This window comes from Castor canadensis, chromosome 4, assembly GCF_047511655.1.
Source record: "Castor canadensis chromosome 4, mCasCan1.hap1v2, whole genome shotgun sequence".
NCBI lineage: Eukaryota > Metazoa > Chordata > Mammalia > Rodentia > Castoridae > Castor > Castor canadensis.
The window spans coordinates 31,640,563-31,647,192 of NC_133389.1; positions in this window are offsets into that span (position 1 = coordinate 31,640,563).

Here is a 6,630-nt window from a genome sequence, read left to right on the forward strand (position 1 = left end):
TATTACAATCATAGGTAGACTTGAGGGGGAATGAAGAAATGTCCCAGGCTACAAAATTCCATTCTAAAACCCAGAGACCCACACCTTGGATCAATGAAAGAGTAATGGTCCACTATATCCTCTTATGGAGCACACTCCTCATATCAAGAGGCATGTACATCGAAGGTAGAATGACTGCTACATAATCTCCCACATTAACCCAGGAAGAGCAAAGAGGATCAAATGCACAGGTGCATGACCTCACTTTTACAAAACTACAGATTTATGTCTTCTCACATCCAGGTGGCCACTGTACAGTTATCAAGCCATTTGGGGAGGAACCAAAAGGGGAAGGACTTAGTTTCTTACCACTTGTAATCCTACCCTATTGTTACACCAAGCCACAATAGCTTCAACACAATTGGACCTTAACTCTCTTAACTGAACTGCCCTTCCCCCATCTCTCTTCAGAAGAGCACTGTCTAATTAAACCAGGGCTATGCTTCCTAGGCACATGCTTTACCACTTGAGCCAGGCCCCCAACCCTTTTTGCTTTAGTTTTTCAGAGTTAGCATCCTGCTTTTGCCTGGTGCTGTCATTGAACCAAGACCCTTCTATATACACTTTTCAGGCTTGTGCCACCATGCCCGGTTTGTTTTTGAGAAAGAGTCTCTAGCTAGCTTTTTTATGTTGGGGGCCAGGGGTGGGAAGTACTGAGGTTTGAACTCAGGACCTCACACAGTAGGCAGGTGATCTGCAACTTGAGTCACTCTGCCAGTCCTGTTTTGTGTTGGGTCTTTTCGAGATAGTGTTTCCTGAACTGTTTCTCTGGGCTGGCTTCAAACTGACAACGATTCTCCTTATCTCTGCCTCCCAATTTGCTAGAATTACAGATGTGAGATGTTTGTCTGGAGTGGCTTCACTCGCAGTTCTCTTATCACTGCCTCCTGGGGAGCTAGGACTATAGATATGCACCACCAAGTCCTGACAAAAAGTCTTTCTTTTCACCATGAAAATCTCTTTTTCTTCTGTAAATTCCTTTATCCATTTATTTTCCTTTTTTCTCTGTTGCTGGTGAAGATGCTCTAATTTTAGACACTATACTCAAAAAACCAATAAATGTCTAGAACAACCCATGTCCCCAGAAACAAACCATTCTTTGACTTTGAATTTTGATATTTTCCCAATCTAGCAATTGTATGCAATATAATACTGTCACAAGAGGGGACAGTGGAAAGAGAGTTACAAATCCCAGTCAACCATGAGAACCTAGGGGTCAGTACCCAACGCTATTTGCTGTACTGTGTTGCTAAGCAACCCTGTACAGTAGGTTAGCTGTATTAAGTACAGGTTGTCTTTTCAACCTAAGATGAGTTTGTCCATCCAGATGCAGCTCCAGTATCAGTCTAGAAGCCAGGTGCTTAAAAAATAAAAACTATATCTTTGTCTCAACAGATGAGAAAAACTATGTATTAAAATTTTATATTTGGGTTAGCAGAGTTTTGGCTCAAGCAGTACAATGCCTGCTTAGCAAGTGTGAGGCCCTGAGTTCAAACTGAGTGCTACCAAAAGCAAAACCAAAAAAAAAAAAAAAAAAAAAAGAAAAACCAAAAATTTACATTTGTTTGTGATTAGACCTTCAGTAATCTATAAATAGTATCTTTAAGTAAAAACTATAGTCAGTATTATACTTAATATAACATTGACTTTTTTTATTAGATTGGGAAAGAGAAAAATGTGTTCACTTATTAACATTGTCATAGAAGATACTGTAGTAAGCAATAAAAATAAATAAATGTTATAAGAATTAATTATAGAATTATCATATATTATGGCTGTATCATTAGAAAATCCAAGAGGCTACAGATTATCAGATAAAAATAATAAAGTACTTTAATGAAGCTATTGTTAATGTTAATATACAAAAATCAATTTTATTCTTTATACTAGATATAAACACAAATATGTCAAAGATAATTAATAAATGATAATATGACATTTATGCAGAATGCTGTAAAATTCCATTTAGAAAACTTAAAGGAACTAGCTAAATGAATAAATATTACTTATGAATTTTAATATGCAAATGAAATGCATATATAAATTCAATGCTATCACAATCCAAGTCACAACGTCTAAAACTTGCCAAGTTATATCTAAAATTTATGAGAAAAGGAAAAGGAAAAAGAGCTCAGATTAGTAAATGGACTATATAGGACTTCTTATATAGCTGATTTTAAACAGCTTGTGTTGTATTTGTATAAGAATCAGCAATTATACATTTTAATAGAATAAAGTCCAAGAGCGTACCATTTATATATGGATAATGGACTTAAGACAAACAAAATGCTTACCAAAGAATTAATATTTGTCTTTTAAAATAAAGAAAATGTCAGGACTGTTATTCTGTGAGGTCATCCAGCACTGGTGGCCCAGAGACCCAAGGAAAAGGGTTATTCCCTCCTAGGGATGAGGTGTCCTAGTCACCCACCTGTTGTTTTCTGTACCTATTGTGTTTTCAAGAACAGTTTCATGCATCTAAGGAACTTTTTTGTTTTTCATGTTTCATGTGGAATGTTCACTGAGACTCAAAGCTAATGGTTGGATTATTGCACTGTTTGGGGGCTTGGTTTAGTATTTAAATATAAGATTTAATCATCTTTTGCTAAGGGTCTATATCCTCTGTGAAGTTCTAAAGAAAAAACAAAATAAAATAAATGTCCAAATTAGATCAATTCCAAGTGAAAGAACATTATTTAATAATTAAACTACAGAACAGAGAGCTAAGACAAGTTATTATTCTATCAATAGGTTATCCAAGTTAAAAATAAAATGCTTAATTCTCATTCTGATACAAACAACAAAATCTTGGTCCAATAATATTAAAGTTAGATATGTGCTAGGCAAAACATTAGATTTTCTCAAACACAATTGCATCATTACTTTGGGACATGAGATATCTTCTTAACCAGGACAAAGGAAACAATATGATAGTATTGGTAAATTTGACTATATAACAATTAAGAAATTTATTAAGTATAAGATACATTAAGAAAGTACATGCTAATTATAAAAGGAATACATTTGCCACCCAAAGAGAAGACAAATAGTTATATTAGGAATATGTCAAATATCCACAGTAGTCAAGAAAAAATGACAAATAGTCTGGTATTAATATTGACATGACACTAATCTGGAACTTTAAAAGAGAGGACATCCAAATGAGGACATATAAATGGACTTGCTATGTTATCTCTCACTGATATTGCTCTTAGGTTGTACATTCACTAGGAGTATTGTGTGCATATACACAAGAATGTACATAGAAAAACCATTCATAAAAGACACAATACCACAAATATTTGTCAATAGTTGGAAAGAAATGAATGATAAAATGTGGTACTGTTCACATAACAGAATAGTATATTGTAGACAAAATGTTATAGCTACACACTTAGAACACATAAGGGAGATAAAAAAGAATATATGTCATATAATTCCATTTATATTAAAGGAAAAAATAGCCAAAGTGAAAGTATAATGTTAGTGGACAATATCATTACCTTTGGCTGGGGCATGAATGGATTGAGATTGTGAAGACCCAAAGGAGAAGTTTGGAGATAACTTATATTGACCTGGGTGGTAATTTTCCACTTCTTCATTTTGTGGTAAGTAAGTAAGCAATATATTTAGGGCTTTAAGTGTTTGACTTTGATTTGTACATTGTTTATATTTATATACATATATGTACATATCTATCTATCTATCTATCTCTCATCTATTCATGAGACAGAGAACTTGCAAGTCAGCAATGATAGGTAAGCAAGCAAACAAAAACAGGAAACTGAGGGCAAACTGGTTCCAACATGGGACCACCCTGATAGCTACAACATGGACAGAAGACTGTCTCTGAATGTAACTATATCTTCATTGTAAGAGCTATCATAGTAAGATCTCCACCTGTGGGATGCTAAAACATACATTTTGAGTCACACAAATAGGCACATGTGCACCGAATCTTCTCCATTTCCTGGGAAAAGCATGGCTATTCAGACTCTTTCCCATAAAAAGAAACGTACATTTTTGTTCACAGATATTCTGCCTGTGGGGTGGTCTGCTACTAACTTAATTTTCATTTTCCAGTTGCCCTGTCTATGGAGTAGCCCAAGGTACTTCTTTTATGCAATACTCTCATTTCACTTTTGCTCCAAAACTAAGTCCAAGTCTGATTTCTATCCTATATGAGAGGACCCACTCAGCTGGAGAAATTTTGGCACATGTAACTCATGTAGTTTCTGTCCCTTTAGATGGAAAGACAGAAATTCCTTCCTTTGAAGCTATCTAGAACTGCCTCTTCTAGCTTCAGAGTTCTCTTGGCGCCTTTCCTTCCTGATGATGAAGGTTGCTGGTACTCTTAGATTGTGGGAGATACTCAGGTCTTACCAGGAAGCCATTTATGGCTTATTATAGACAGTTTCAGTTTCTAATAACCCAAATATCCTCACTTAGCTTGAAAATGGTATAAATTTGTTTGTTTTGAATGCAGTTTCAAATGTAGTTTGTTTTTCAGTCACATGGCACATACACAATCATGAAATTTACCCTCAATTTAATTTAGAAATCAATATAATTAGAATTAGAACCTTTAATGAATTACTTAGGGATGTTAACACATGATTTTTAAAGTTTATGTATGTATGTAAGGTCTTTGATGAGACAATTTTGAACAAAGAAATAGTGAAAGAAATAATTAAACATTAAAACACAGTGTCTTATTAGCTAGCATTTGTTGCCCTTAACGCAGAGAAACTAAAGCAGATATCTTAAAAGCAACAGAGGCCAATAGGCAAAGGGGACCAGGAACTAGAGAAAAGGTTAGATCAAAAAGAATTAACCTAGAAGGTAACACACATGCACAGGAAATCAATGTGAGTCAACTCCCTGTATAGCTATCCTTATCTCAACTAGTAAAAACCCTTGTTCCTTCCTATTATTGCTTATACTCTCTCTTCAATTAGAGATAAGGGCAAAATAGTTTCTACTGGGTATTGAGGGGGTTGGGGGGAGAGGGAGGGGGTGGAGTGGGTGTTAAGGGAGGGGGTGGGGGCAGGGGGGAGAAATGACCCAAGCCTTGTATGCACATATGAATAAAAAAAAAACCCACAAAAACAACAAATGTTGACAAGAACATGAGGGAAGAGACACTTTCACACATTGCTGGTAGGAATGTAAGCTAGTACAACCACTATGGAAAACAGTATGGAGGCTCCTCAAAAAACTAAAAATAGAACTGCCATACAACCCAGCAATTCTGCCTCTAGGGATATAACCAAAGGAATGTAAATCAAGTTACAATAAAGATACCTGCACATCTATGTTTATTGCAGCACTATTCACAATAGCCAAGCTATGGAAACAGCCAAGATGCCCCACAACTGATGAATGGATTAAGAAAATGTGGTATTTATATACAATGGAATTTTATTCAGCCATAGAGAAGAATGAAATTTTGTTGTTTGCAGGTAAATGGATGGAACTGGAGAACATCATCTTAAGTGAAGTTAGCCAGGTTCAGAGAGCCAAAGACTGCATGTTTTCTCTCATATGTGGAATATAGACCCATTACAAATATAAGCAATATTATAAAAAACTGGTCACACTAAGGGGAGATCACTGATTGGAGAGTGAGAGTAAAAGAAGGAAGTAAAGGAGGAGGATATGGTTGATGTACTTTCTATACAAGAACAGATACAGAATTTTAAAATCTGTTGAAATCACCATAAGAAAGGGAACTAAGGTAGGAAGGAGAAAAATAGAGGGGATGAACCAATTTGGGTTATAATACATATATACTTGGAAATGTCACAATTAAACTCCTTGTACAGCTATCATATACAAACAAAAATGTCTTTTTTCAAAAACAGAGAACAGGTCCTATCTGGGGGGTTGGTACTAGTGGGGGGGGGAGAAGATATAAGGAAAGAGTTTGTGTGGGGGGGTGAAGTGGTAGAAATATTATGTATTCATACATGAAAATGAAAAAATGAGACGTGTTGAAACTATTCCAGGAATAGGGGGAGGGGAGATAAAGGAGAATGATGGAAGGGGTGAACTCAACTATGATATGTTGTAAGAACTTTTGTAAATGTCTCAATGTATCCCCAGTACAACAATAATGTGATTTAAAAAAAGAAAAAAAAAATACAGTGTCTTAGTAATTCAAATAGTTTTATGTTAGGATAGGGGGAAAAAAAAACAAATGAAGTGTATCTAGGCAATAAATAGTCCATGGTATTATTTTTGATCCTAGAAACATGTTTAGGTACATAGGAAATAATTTATGAATGAGAACCCTTCAAAAATAACTGTTGCATATTATTATAAACATTATAATACAATTTTTGTGTAGTGTCCAATGCAAAAAAAAAAAAGAAATGAAGACCTATACCACACAACAGAGCAGTCCAAAAGTAAATTTTTTTTTATTCATTTATTCACATGTGCATACATTGCTTGGGTCATTTCTACCACCTGCCCCGCCCCCACCATCTCCTCCTTTCCCCACCTCACTTCCAGGCAGTAGCTGTTCTGCCCTTATCTCTAATTTTGTTGAAGAGAAGACATAAGTATAATAAGAAAGACATAGTGTTC